Here is a 15,310-nt window from a genome sequence, read left to right as displayed (position 1 = left end):
GCTGCTTTACAAGCTGTTCGCTTCCTGCAGTGCATATATGGCTTTGTGGTTTCTGATTACAGCCTTGAAGGGATGATTCTCTAAAAAAAATTGCTTAAACACTCCTGCCATCTACGCCGTTGCAAATGCATTGTGATTACAGTGCGGGAGGCACTAGAGTGCCGTATAAACCTTGCTATAACGATTCCTATCCTGCTAAACTCTTCCTTACACATCAAAGCTCATTAGCAAACTACTCTATGTAAAATATTCTGGCATTTATGCCTTGTTTCTTCACTGTACTTTAAGTGCCTTGTTGTTCAGCATATCTTTCGTCGATATACAGATGTACTTTTGCATTTGGAGGCGTACATGTAGAGTCGGTAAGTATGTTGCTGGCGCTTCCTTGTAAAACTGTGTTGTTGAATTCAGTAATTCTTCCTTGAATACTGGTTGTTTCTGTAATTTACCAGCCTATTTTCAAAATGGCTATGGCTATTCATTGCATTGCTTCTTGTCGTTTCGTCTTCATCTTTCTTTTCAGCTTTCCTTCTCATTTTCGTGTTTTACTTTCTCGGCTCTTATTTGATAGCTTAGATCCTGTCAGTTTAGATTCTATTAGAGAAACACTGGTACGAAGCTTGGTGCACTGTACCGAGGTGAGGGTTACTGGAGTTACTGTGGGCGGCCTTTGGACGTTTATATCTCATCTTTCCTGATTTTTTTTGTGCTTCTCTCTGTAGTGTTGCTCATTCTTTCCTGCTATAGTATGGCCTCGACTGCTGAATTCTTTTTTTTAGTTGCCTTGATTATGTCATCTACACTGTCTACAAGGCGACGATATGAATGTACAGAGTACTACAGCTATCTAGAGTGCACGTTTAGAAGATCATAAATTAATTTGCTTCTCATGCCGTAGATGCTACGGGGAGTTGTATGCTTTTTGCGACTGACCCCGCTGAGTGCCACCATAAGCGTATGAAACGTCTGCAGGAGAAGCGCTTGGCTTCGTCAGGTGTTTTCCAACGATTGTTACATCGTTTAAAGGTTCATTATTTAATCTGTTTTTTATTTCCAAACTGCAAACTGATGGTAACTACTGTAGGAAAAGGTTTACGTGCTTGTGCCGACTCTTTGGGGTGTGGGCCTTTTAATCAAGAGTACGTAGATGCGCTTAAAGGTATGCTTTGCCTTGAGCTGCCAAATCTGATGCTCTAGCTTAAATTGCCAACGGCTACTCACTGAAGCTTCTTTCTCCTTTTTTTATTTCTGCGTTTACTTTGGTGTTTGATGCACTTTGCTGTTCGATCTTTGCTGCTGATTGTTATCTTGCAGAAAGAAACATTGTACCGAGATCGTTCTTGCTATGGCCCTCCAGAATATAAATGCCGTTACTGCAATGCGATTTTCTGGTTTGAAGAACGAATAAAATCTGACTCTTGCACGCGTCTAAATCGAATTGTGTATAACAACTGTTGCAAAGGGGGGAAATTAGCATTCCTGCATTTCCTGAACGCCCTGAACCATTATTATCTATAGCTAGGTTTGATGGTGATGCTTGATGCAACAAATTTATGAAGAACATTAGACAATACAACTGCTTATTTCCATTCACATCTATGGGCGCAAATATTGATCATTCCGTTAACGACGACCGAGGACCACATGTTTTCAAAATCAATGGCCAGGTGCATCATCGAATTGGATCATTGATTCCATCCGATGGCAGTCCTCCTAAATTTATACAGCTATATGTGTACGACACTACCCATGAAATCCAAAATAGAATGCAATCTCTAGAATCTGCTGACGGCTCTTGTAATTCTCTGGATCCAAATACAATTGAAGCTCTTAAAAATATTGGATCAGAACAATCCTTTCGTCAAAAAATTCAGATTCACTAGAGATAGATTATCTGAACATGGCGACGAAGAATTTACAATTAGGATTATTGGAGCTAAAGAAGGTGATCCTGGGCAATACAATTTACCAAGTACTAATGAGCTCGCGATGCTTGTTGTTGGAGATTTTTGCTCTGATACATTTAAACGGGATATAGTTATACAAAGTCATCCTGGAGGTCTTCAACACACATCTCCGTTGCACCCAGCTTATATGGCACTCCAATATCCATTGCTTTTCCCATTTGGTGAACGCGGCTTCCAGGTTGGAGTGCTTTACAGTGGTGTAAATCCATCAGGTGTAAGAGCCCGAGTTAAAATGACTATGCAAGATTATTATCGGTTTCAATTTCACTATCGAACTAGCCAGTCGAATCCCTTTTTATGCTATGGTGCTTTATCAAGCCAAATAAAAGTAGATGCCCGAGCTGCCATCGATGAGAACCCATTATGGTACATCATTAAAAATCAATCCAAGTTGCGCACTGAAAATCTCCAGGGTATAGCTGATGCCGTAGGCCGAGGGTGCGTTGATGGCACAGAAATGGGAAAACTGACCGTTTTGCCAGGATCCCATACTGGCGGACGGCGTTACATGGTTCAGAACTACCATGATGCAATGGCTATATGTAGAGTTTTTGGTCCACCTGACTTTTTCGTTACTTTTACTTGCAATTCTAAGTGGCTGGAAATTGCTCAAGGTATTTTTCAGCCTGGCCAAAAAGCCAATGACACAGCTGATATTGTGGTTAGAGTGTACAACATGAAACTTGAAGAGATGCTGAACGATATAATAAGCAGCAATGGCTTTGGCCCGGTTAACGCAGGTTAGTTAAGTTGTTCTAAATCGTAATGCTGCAATTGCCTTCTTTCATTGCTTTCTTTGTTTTCATTTTCCTCTCATCTAAAAAAATAGTAATTCTGTTCTATTCAACGTAGTGTTGCACACTGTGGAATTTCAGAAACGTGGACTTCCTCATGCGCATATTATTCTATGGCTTATAGCTGACACTTTGCACCCGTCCGTGGGTTTCATAAATTCTTATAAAGTGCTGAAATACCTAACCCAAAGGAGGACCCTTTGGGATATGCATTAGTTGCCGAACATATGGTAATGCTTACGAAGCGCTCCAAAGCACTTACAGCAAAGCATTGAAATTCCTTGTTGACAAAAGGATTGCAATAATTGGCGAGTTTAACTAGCAGCTCTTGAAACGACTAAAGCACAACTGTTTTCTTCTGAAACATTTCTTATGTTTTCTGAAAATAGCGAAGACATGATGGAAAGTGAACTGAATTTCAAAATAGAAGGATAAAAAAAATAGATGCAATGCTGACTACAACTTGCACGGAGACCTCTGGCTTCCTACCTTTAACAGTGAAGCATTACAAATGGCAGTGGGATAACGAAGAAAAAATCAGAATTATTTACGATGGTGCTCCTTCACCGACTGATTCACTAAGCAAAGTAGCTTGCTCGTTAGCAGAAATACACGAAGTAATCAGGTTCCACTGTCAAGAACCTATTCAAGGAGAACACAAAGGATATAGAATTCACAAGAGGAAGATAGAAGCTTCAAGCAGTGCTTCAGAAATAGTTTAAGTAATAGAAACACATTGTGCTTATACGCCAACGCAACTACCTAGCTTGTACGTGTGGGAGTGAATGTGCCTGTATACAGTAGCTTCAGTGTGCACCTTGCCCTTTATGTAATATATGCATATGCATGTGTGTGTGCGTATGTATAAATATATTGTACTTCTAATAAATAGGTTCCTGTAACAGCGATACTCCTACGAATTCTTTGTTCCTCCTTATCCTTCTCATCCATATGCCATCCACTATTTTTACAAAACTAGGTGCGCTGCTACGGGCAAAACTTTATTTTTGCAATGAATGTACACATTAACGATCGAGGTAACTATAAATGCCTAAATATAATTTTACACGCAATAAACAAATCATTGATCAAATATGAAATAGGAGTGCTCACATATGTTCACAAATCAATGATCAAAGATGAAATGGGTGCATTGTGCGCTCGCCACGGGCTAATCACGTCGCAATGACAGTGCAAAGGCGGCAGTGCAAAGGTATAGTTGAAGCAGTCGGAAATGTAGTTAAAGTGTCGAAGATGTAGTCGTAGTTGTCAGAGATGCAATCTAAGTTGTTGAAGATATAGTTGTAGCAGTCGGAGGTGTAACTGAAGCAATTGTAGATGTAGTCGCAGTAGTCAAAGATGTAGTTGAAGTAGTCGGAGATACAGTCGAAATAGTCAAAGATACAGTATAGTCGAAGATGTAGTCGTAGTAGCCGGAGGTACAGTTGAAGCAGTTGGGGATACCGTCGTAGCAGCAAGAGATGTAGTTGAAGCAGTCGGAGATGCAGTCAAAGTAGTCACAGATGCAATGTAGTCGAAGCTGTAGTCATAGTAGTCGGAGGTATAGTTAAAGCAGCCGGGGATATAGTCGTAGTAGTCAGAGGTGTAGTTGAAGCAGTCGGAGATGCAGTCGAAGTAGTCATAGATGCAGTCTAGTCGAAGACCTGCCATAGAAGAAGTAAGTGTGCGAGAGGAGCATCATCAGGTCCAAATTCAATACAACAGAGTTTTATACGATACTTTTCAATTTTCAGTAGTTATACCTAGTAAGAAAACCCAATTCACCTAAACTCACTGAAATGATCTGACAAATAAGCAACTTCAATCTCTCATCACCGTGATCTTATAATTTCCTGCACTAAACTGATGCAATGGTTGGATGGACGGAGCTGGGAGTTGAAGCAGTCGAAAATGTAGTTGAAGTGTCGAAAATGTAGTCGTAGTAGTTGAAGATCCAGTCTAAGTAGTCGAAGATGTAGTCGTAGTAGTCGGAGATGCAGTCGTAGTAGTCGAAGATGTAGTAATCAGAAGTGTAACTGAAGTAGTCGTAGTAGTCACAGATGTAGTTAAAGCAGTCGGAGATGCAGTCGAAGTAGTCAAAGATGCAGTATAGTCAAAGATATTGTTGTAGTAGTCAGAGTATAGTCAAAGATGTTGTTGTAGCAGTCGGAGGTATAGTTGAACCAGTCGGGAATATAGTTTTAGTAGTCAGAGATGTAGTTGAAACAGTCGGAGATGTAGTCGAAATAGTCACAGATGCAGTGTATTCGAAGACCTGCCATATAAGAAGTACGTGTGCGAGAGGAGCATCATCGGGGTGATTAAGTCCAAATTCAATACAATAGAGTTTTATACAATACTTTTCAGTGGTTAGAACAAGTGAGAAAACCCAATTCACCTAAACTCAATGAAATCATCTGACAAATAAGCAACTTCAATATCTCATCACCATGATCTTATAATTTTCTGCACTAACCTGATGCAATGGTCGAATGGACGGAGCTAGGAGTACTGTGAGTTTGATCCATGCATTCTCCACCGATACATTTATCAACTGAGCTAGGTTGCTTGATTGCTACTTAGGACAAGTAATGAAATTTATTAAAAAATGTGTAAAATTCAATAAAATGTGCATAAAACACATACTTCCTATAAGCCTCACACCTCTTCATGTTCCGTCTATTTCTCTGTTCGTGAGTCATGGATGCATTCCCCTGACACTCTCCCTCTACAGTTTCAATTCTTTGGACCCTACAACTTGGGAGTCTGCGACACGAACCAAGGATACAGTAAGACCGCGGTGATCAGCAATGCATCGAGTTTAGGGTAATCTGAAGATTTCGGGAGAGACCTAAGGAATTGCAGTTTGCAGTTTGATACATCTCCAAAAGGTGCCCTACCCCGCTTCCTACCACAAAAAAAAAAAGATTGATCACCGTCCATCAACATGGCAATGAGAACGGCGCAAGGCACGTACGTGAGTCGAAAACTAACAGGTGAGGTGATGGGAACATCAGATGACTCCGACAGCGCGGGATCGTGACGGCGCATGGCGGCGGGTCACAATGGCGCATGGTCACAACAAGATCTATGGCGCACGCCGTCTGGTCACGACAGCGTGTGTTCGCGACGTCGAGGGGTCATGCCTTCACGTGGAATCACGACGGTGGCTGCACCTTCTCACGGAACCACGACTGAGTCTGGCCTGCTGATGATGGGAATGTCGGATGACTCAGACAGCACGGGATCACGACGGCGCACGGCGGATGGTCGCGACGGCGGATGACGTGCGGAGGGCGACGGGTCGCATGAGGGAGCACGAATGGAAAAAATCGTACCTCTTAAGTTCTTTTTGGTAGTAGAGATATACTATTCAACTTCTTCTATTTATAAAAGATCCACGCATGCACTAAAAAAACCAACAAGCTGTGCCAACAAAACGATTCAGCCCATTTATATTACGACCAACGACTCATTATTTCGCCAGAAATATGGACTGCCCAATCAAAATCAACGGCTTCTGCTCCTTTCTAATCGCTATAAATTCTGAGAACGGCAGCAATGAACCCTACGACGCATACAATCACCTCCTTAAAAAAAGCACGTCCATCTACAGCAACTCAATAAAGAGCACAGCCCACGGCCCATGATCCAAAATCTAATCTGTACTGCATCTCAAGCTGTCGGCCCAACTCAGCAGGTACCGACTTTAATTGAGCCCAAGAAAGAATACGGCCCATAATACATGCAGCTTCCTTACCAAGAGACATGTTGCCGGCCGCTCAATTGACACATGCCTTTACCAACGATGCGGCAGCACTTGCATGTTGCATTCACCTCCTCCTGCAGTAAGCAGGTTTGCAACAAAAACTATGCATCTCCGTTTTCACTGGCCTTCGCCTTCTTCACATCTGTTTTCCAAGGTGATTCCATTGTTCCTTTCCTCTCCGTCGCTTCCTCCGCCGAGTCCGACGATTCCTACTTCTTTCTTTCCACTATTCTGCTGTTTTTTTATGAAAATTTTCTGCTGTTTCGTCGAATCCCTAGGGTTAGTGAGCTTTCTGCTCTTCAGATCTGAATAAAATACTTAACGCATCTTTACTGATCTCTCTTTGCATTTCTGTGAGCCTCCGATTCATTGGCACAAAGACTTTAATTTGAGTTTTCCTGATCACTTTGTTCCAATAGTACATTTGTGGCCCACTTATTTGATTTTAATTCTTTGTTTCAGTCATTCAAATAAGAAGAAAAGAATTGTAGGATCTACCTCCGTCGCACTGCACCCTTCTGATAAGTTTTCTCCGCTTGCTTTATCCTTTCCAATACCTAAAGTGCCTCTGCATTTACGCAGCTAGTCACAGCCACTCCGGCTAAATAATTCCAGATTCCTAGAAGGAAATACTGCCCTATGGTACAAAAATTTCATAAAATTTTACATATACCAGCAATTACTGTTTGGTCACACTCTTTACTTGTTGCAAAAGGCTGCAGGTCATAGCCAACGGGTTTCTATTGTTAACATGACTAAAGCAATTTACAATCGGGAACGAAGACTCCAGAATGCACTTATCACCATACCCACTTGCCATCTACTCCTGCTCCTTCAATACAAGATATTTACCTAGCTGTTGAAAGAAAATGTGTGTCCATCAGCCAAACCAGCTGATATATCATGCTTCCCAGCAGATTTTATCCTATACTTTCCTGATGCATGCCAGAAAGAAACTGTGTTAGCCCACAAAGCTATAGAAGGCCCAAACTTTAGATTCGCTCTTTTGCAGTGGACAAACAAATACCGTTCTGAAGTAACAGAATGGAACACACATGTATCACTGCATATCAAAGGTATACCTCCTCACCTCTTCTTCTACGATTGCCTAAAGCCCCCCCCCCCTTCCATACTGCGGTATCAGGATAGCTGATTTTGATAAAAACACCGGCATATGCAAAGTGAATGCCTACACAGAAAACATACATTCCATCCCTACAAACCAACAATTAGGCATTTATTACCATCGCCTCGACGGCGTCAGCACGCATACATTCCCCATAACCCTCAACACAACACCGTATGTTGAACCAGAGCAGAACCCTTCCTCAAAACGGGCGCAGAATCCTTCAGCACATGTCGATCTTAATGACTACTCAAGCCACTACGACTCAGGTAAGCAACTTCTTCCTTTCAAAAATACACAAATTTTCCCCTTTTGGTACATCAAAATAAAACAGAGTTAGCTATACTTAAATACTAATTTGCAACAACATCGCTATATGAAGACCCAGATATGGTTGCCCAAGTTGATTACGAGATAATGAAAGGTACGGCAACAGTAGAACAGGTTTTCCCCTTACTCGAACAATGTCTAATTACTTTTGAGAAAATATATTTTCCTCTCCTAACAGCTCAGAAAGAATATGAAGATTGGCTTGCTAACCCGCCCAAAGCAACAACCGAGTACTTAGAATACAGTTCATCAGATGGCGCAAACATTCATGGCGATTACTATGCATATTGTACTCAAAATAAAGACCTCCCACATATTCATAACTGTTTCCTTCACATCTTGCGCGCTGCCACAGATAACAATCTTATCCATGTTAAAACTTAGGGATCGACTAAGTGCTAGATAGCTCGGCGATTAGCTAAACAATGATGGTACTTAGGACTAACCGAGAGTGAAACAGAGAGAGGGAGAGAGATATGGCGTACCTCCGGTCGATGAGCCGGATTCGCCATTGTTGGCCATGGCGGATATGAAGCCGAGCCGGAGTCGAGGTCGAGGATGAGATTGCGGCGGCGATGCGGTGCAGAGGCGGCGGTGTTTCCCGTCGCCTCAGCGCCCCTTAGATCGGATTGGGCTAGGGTTTTTGGTGGGGCTACAGGCGACGTGGTGAACCTCGTACTGCGTGCCCCGGCCCCCCACCTCTTGCTTTTATTTGGCGCTGCGTGACGGGGGCCCACATGCCATTGGCTTGGCTGTGCGCCCTCGATCAGGGCGCGTAACGGACTCCGGATCGGTCGTTGGACCGATCCGGGATGAGATCAAACTAACATTCTCCCCTTTGATCTCAACTCACTTACTCACTTCTTACGTCCGATTTCATTCAGATCAGTGCATCGAGCATGCCTCATCTCAACAGTTATTACTGTTGGATTAACAGCCACAACACACTTTTCTGTTTGAAACAGAACCTTACTTTTGGGCCCTTACTGTCCAGGAATCATAGGCTTTCCCGTAAACCCATGCCGGCTAAGTGTTCTCTGAACACATTGGGTGGTAAGCTTTTTGTGAGCGGATCCGCTAACATCTTCTTTGTGCTCAAATACTCAAGACTGATTGTATGATCCTGAATTTGCTCTTTAACAACATAAAACTTTATGTCAATGTGTTTGGCAGCTCCACTTGACTTGTTGTTGTGAGCGTAAAATACTGCAAGCTCATTATCGCAGTACATCTTTAGTAGTTTTCTATGCTGTCAACCACTCTTAATCCGGGTATGAATTTCTTTAGCCATTTAACCTGCCCCGATGCGTCGTAACAAGCTATGAATTCTGCATACATCGTAGATGATGCAGTGACTGTCTGTTTGGAGCTTTTCCATGATATAGCTCCACCTACGAGAGTGAACACATAGCCTGACATGGATTTTCTGTCATCCTTATCTCCCGCAAAGTCTGAGTCTGAATAACCCTCTATCACTAGGGATTCAGATCTCCTGTATATTAGTATGAGGTCTTTCGTTCCTTGCACATAACGCAAGGCTTTCTTAACCATTTTCCAGTGTTCTATCCCTGGATTACTCTGGAATCTGCCAAGTACCCCGGTGACAAATGCTAAGTCAGGGCGCGTACATACTTGAGCATACTGTAGGCTTCCGACAGCTGAAGCATATGGTACCGCTTTCATCTGATCGATTTCATACTAATTTTTGGGACACTGAAATTTCCCATAACTATCGCCCTTGACTATAGGAGCAGGTGTTGGCTTACTCGCATGCATACCGTACTTCTTTAGTACCTTTTCTAGGTATGCTTTCTACGATAATCATAAAACCCCCTTGCTTCTTTCTCGGTGAATCTCAATTCCTAAAACGAATGAGGCTTCACCTAAATCTTTCATATCGAACTTTGAGGACAAGAATTTCTTTGTCTCCAATAGCAGATCAATATCACTGCTAGCAAGCAGAATATCATCCACATACAGAATAAGGAAAACGAATTTTCCATTCTTAAACTTTGCATAAATGCAGTTGTCCTCCTCATTTTCTTTGAAACCAAACTTTCTTACGGTTTCATCGAATTTCAAATACCACTGTTTGGAGGCTTGCTTTAATCCATAAATGAATTTCTTTAGACGACATCCCATCTTTTCTTTTCCTTCCACGACAAAACCTTTTGGCTGTGCCATGTAAACATTCTCATAAAGGTCCCCGTTGAGGAACGCCGTCTTTACATCCATCTGATGTAACTCTAAATTATAATGTGACACTAACGCCATTATAGTTCTGAAGAAATCCTTGCATGAAACAGGAGAAAATGTTTCATTATAATCTATCTCTTCTCTTTGCGTGAAACCTTTCGCCACAAGTCGTGCTTTATATCTTTCTATATTCCCTTTGGAGTCACATTTTGTCTTGTAGACCCATTTACAGCCTACTGTTTTGGCTCCTTTAGGAATTTCTTCTAGATCCCAAACATTGTTGGTACTCATCGATTTCATTTCATCTTTCATGGCTTCCAACCATTCAGATGAATGAACGCTTCTCATGGCTTCTTCAAATGAAGTGGGGTCACCCTCCATCTGAATTTCCTCGCTATTATAGATTTCATAATCATTCGAAATAGTGGGGTTTCTTGTTCTTTGAGACCTTCTCGGTGCCTCAACTATCGGCACCTCTTCTACCTGGGGTTGCTGTTGCTCCCCCTCATGTGCGGCTATCGGTTCTGTCGGATCCTGAAGGACAGGTTCCTGATTCTGACTCGTCGCCGCAGCTGGAGAACTAACCACAGGTGCTGACACCGTAGGTGAAGCAGCAACAAGCAACACGAAAATGGATCCTGGATCATCGGAGTAGGTACAAAAACCCGCTTCTCCTCAAGGTCAATCTTTCGAGCTACCGTGCTCCCCCTCATCATCTGATCCTCCAAAAAGACAGCGTGTCTCGTTTCTACGAACTTTGTATATCCATTAGGATAGTAGAAACGATAATCCTTCGACTTTTCTGGATAGCCAATAAAATGGCAACTTACTGTCTTAGGGTCTAACTTTCCAATACTTGGATTAAATACTTTCGCCTCAGCTGGACAGCCCCACACATGTAAATAATTTAGTGTGGGTTTTCTCCCTGTCCATAACTCATACGGTGTTTTAGGCACCGACTTACTCGGTACGCGATTAAGAATATGAATAGCGGTTTTTAACGCCTCCTTCCATAAATTAATCGGTAACGTGGAGTAGCTTAGCATACTTCTCACCATATCCATTAAGGTACGGTTACGTCTTTCAGCGACTCCATTTTGCTGAGGCTCGCCCGGTGTAGAGTACTGAGCTACTATTCCATTTTTCTGTAGAAACCTTGCAAAGGGTCCAGGAATTTGGCCATACGGGGTGTGTCGACCGTAGTACTCACCTCCACGGTCAGATCTTACTACTTTTATCTTAAGATTTTGCTGATTTTCTACTTCAGCCTTAAAAATCTTGAATTTATCTAACACTTCTGATCTTTCTTTAATTGGATAAATATAGCCATAACGCAAATAATCATCTGTAAATGTTATAAACGAATCATAACCGTCTACAGACTTTATGGGAAATGGACCACAGATATCTATGTGCACTATCTCCAAAACCCCTGAACTGAGTTTGGCTCTTTTCTTTATTTTCTTAACGTACTTTCCTTCAACGCAATCGATGCAATGTTCTTCATCTGAAAAATCTAACGGATGGAGAATATTTTCTTTAATTAATCTCTCAATTCTCCACTTCGAAATATGGCCTAAACGACAGTGCCATAATTTCGCTGAATTTTCGTTATCGCATGCATAATTTGCGCTTATTGCTTGCGTCGTTAGTCGTACGTTCAATACTCGTAGTATTGCTAACAGAATTCACAGTCTCATGCATAGGCAACATATAAAGTTTGTCTTGTCGGATGGCAAGACCAACACACTGACTATTAAATTGAATCTCACATTGTTCTTTGCCAAAATGGCAATCATAACCATCATCTGCCAAATATGATACTGAAATTAAATTTCTAGACAAAGAGGATACATAAAGAACAGTATGCAACTGGAGTCTAAAGCCGTTCTCTAATTCTAACGTGAGTTGACAAACTGCTTTAACATCGGCTCTAACTCCATTGGCGACTTTCAGCCATCTATCCCCTCTTTGCAGCATCGTCCTTGTACTTATACCCTGCAAGGAATTAGCAACATGAACAGTTGCACCTGAGTCAATCCACCAAGTAGATTTAGAATAACTTATGTACAGGGTCTCATCTATAAATGTGATAACATCCTCAACTTTCTTAATTAAATGCTTTAGAAAGTCTGGGCAGTCTTTCTTGTAGTGTCCTGTCTTGTGACACCACATACAATGATCTTTCTCAATGTGCGGTTGATCTTTCTTTGCACCCTTGCCTGGGTGAGTCGAAGAAGAAGAAGAAGTGGAACATCGTTTGAACTGAGGTTTCCCTTGTGGCCTCGTGTATTTATCAGAAGAGTTGTTTCTGTTGTTGTGCCTAACATAGTTGAGCGTGTCACCATGCGAGGCCTTAAGTCTTTCCTCTTCTTGCACGCACATCGCGATGAGCTTCTCTAGATCCCATGTCTCTAGGCTGATGTTGTAGTTAACAACAAAGGTTTCAAACTCTTTTGGCAGGGAAGCCAGAACCAAATGGACAACGAAAGCATGAGGAAGCTCCATGTCCATAGGTTTGAGCTTAGATGCCATGTTGCTCATCTTCAGTATGTGCTCTCTCACACCACCGCCAGTGTACTTGTCATTTACTAACCTCTGAATCAGAGTTTACGCATAAGCTTTTGAAGAGCCAACAAATTAACTCTCAACTTTCTTCAAGTACTCAACCGCGGTGGCGCAATCTGGGATTGCTCTCCTGATACTGTCTATAATGGAACTCTTGATGACCATCAAGCACTTTCTGTTAAAAGAGTTCCATTTTACTCTCTCAAGATCATACTTCATTTGAACATTTGCATGTTCTCTCTAGCGAGCTTGCCAAGCGGCAGAGCTCTCATCCGAGTCCCTCAGCAGTTCCTCGGGACTAACGGGACACGGTGAGGTGATAGCTAAGTCAATATCTGACAGTGCGAGAGCCACTTCTAGCTTCTGTGCCCATATCCAGTAGTTGGAACCATCCAACGGCGGTATAGTATTAATGAAAGTCATTGCATTAGATCCTGAAATTTAAATCAAGAAAAGTGAGAACTGCTTTATAAAACAATAATTGCATATCTCAATTCAACGTTGGTCAATATTAAGACATACAAATAACTGGCTGCATTAATTCTAAATCACCGTTGGGCAGAATTAAAAAAAATGCATGGAAATTTACTGAAAAATTATAATACTGCTATTATCAACGTTGGTCAGAAAATAGCAATATTATAACTGAAGAAAATATAAAACTGACTCCTTTAATTATAATGTCCTGTTGGTTCTAAAATAATTAAAGGATAGAACTTAATTAAATTTGCAGCGGAAAAATTAAACTATACTTACTTTCAGAAACTTTCTGACTTACTATCTCTCTATAGAATTTATCATGTTGGTGCAAAATAAAATAGAGATGAAACCATACAAGAAATGGCTAAAAGGGTTTCTGAAAAAAAATTAGTTAATTGAAAAGGCTACTGTTCATTTGGTCCAGCCCACATGGTGGCCCATCACGGCCCTGTGCGGCCCAGCCCAAAACGCGGTCAACCGTGCGCGGGGCGCTAACCCGCGCACCAGGCCGCAACCTGGGCCTGGGCCGGGAAAGCGGCGCCCCGCCTGGGCCAAAAGAAGCCCAGCTGCTCCGAACTCCCTTCGGCCGTTGCGGCCGGAACAAAACCCCGGTCCGCAGCCTCCCCTTCTGTGACGCCCTAAAAACTTACCAAAATCAAATCACGCGTTAGAACGTTTCGATTAAAAACCACTCATCGCCAGACCATAGCCCTAACCCCGACCGTATCGCCATCCCATCCCGCGTCGCTCGGAAGCCTGCCGTTCGCGCGCGGTCACCGCCGCGAATAGCGCCGGCGCAAGTCATTTCTCGCGCAGCGCACGAATCCCGCGCGCGCGTGGCCCATCGGTCGCGGCTGCGGCCGCGATTGGCGCCGACGCGTTTTCTTTTCCCCTCGCCGTTCCCCTCGCGCCGCGCGTTTCCCCGCGTGGCCGACCGGCCGCGGTCACCGCCGCGACCGGCGCCGGCCCTTCTCCCTCCCTCTTTTTCTTTTCTTTCTTTCCCTTTATTTCTTTTTCCCTTTTTCCTTTTCTCTCCTTTTCCTTTCTTTCTTTTCTCCCTCCCCTCCCTTTTCTTCCTCCTCCCTTCCTTCCTGTTTTTCCCCTTTCCCCTGCTCCCGCGCGCGTGCCCGGCCGCACCAGCCGCGCCGGCCACCGGCCCCCCCCCTTCCCCTCGCGCGCGCCTGTGCCCGGCCGCCCGTACCCGCGCGTGCACCACGTGCCGCGCCGCCCGCCGTGCCGCCCGTCGCTGGCGCACGCGCGCGGCCGCACGGCCGCCGTGGCGCACACGCCGCCGCCCGCTGTGCCGCCTCGCCGCCCGCGCCTCCCCTGTGCCGCCTCGCCGCCCGCGCCCCCCCTCTGTGCCGCACACCGCCGCCCGGCCCCCCCCCCACGTGCACGGCTGAGCCCCGTCGCAAGCCACGGGCGCCATTAATGGCCGCCCGTGGAGCCACCCGCCGGCCGCCTATAAATAGGCCCGGCCGCACCCCGGCACCCCCCACAACCTGCCCCGCCACCTGGCCCCTCGCCTCCACCGCCCTAGCGCCGCCACGCCGAGCTCCAGTACCCGCCGCCGCAGCCCGCCGTCGCCCCGCCTCCGCGCGCTACCCCGGCCCGAGGTGAGGCCGGGAACGAGTTCCCCGTGGTCCCCTCTCTCTTTTCCCCCTCTCACCCGAGCCGCCCGGACCCTAGGTGGCCGGAGTTGGCCGCCGGCGCTTCCCCCCCCCACTCTCCTCTGTTTCCTGTGAGGGGAGGAAGAAGAAGGAGGCCCTTTTGCGAAAAACCCCCTGGCCTCCCCTGTTTGTTCCAAAGAAACCCCTTTATCCATTCTCTTTTGCAAAAATAGCCCTACCCTTTCCGTTAATTCAAATCAAACCCCTCGGAACATAAACCTAAACATAATCGACACCTTTTAGCATGCTTAGGGTATTTCTAGGATTTACAAATAGGTCCGCACTCTTTCCGGATATTTACGAACAAGCCCTCGAACCCCCGTTTGAGCCCTGAAACCACCTTTAGCGCGTCATTTTATGTGCGAAACGACCTCCGATTGACCTGAAACTTTGCCACGCCCTTTCTAGTA

At 44.3% G+C, this 15,310-nt stretch overlaps 1 long non-coding RNA gene across 1 annotated transcript in view; it reads left to right on the top strand.

The window, feature by feature from the left end:
- The first annotated feature begins 7,008 nt into the window (after window positions 1–7,008).
- LOC112882562 overlaps window positions 7,009–15,310 on the top strand; it is a 30,699-nt gene continuing 22,397 nt past the window's right edge. The window contains exon 1 of the long non-coding RNA XR_003226681.1: window positions 7,009–7,925. This is a non-coding gene — a long non-coding RNA (uncharacterized LOC112882562). The remainder of the gene's footprint in view (window positions 7,926–15,310) is intronic.

Source organism: Panicum hallii, chromosome 2 (assembly GCF_002211085.1).
Source record: "Panicum hallii strain FIL2 chromosome 2, PHallii_v3.1, whole genome shotgun sequence".
NCBI classification, from domain to species: domain Eukaryota; kingdom Viridiplantae; phylum Streptophyta; class Magnoliopsida; order Poales; family Poaceae; genus Panicum; species Panicum hallii.
This window is presented reverse-complemented; position numbering and strand designations above follow the sequence as displayed.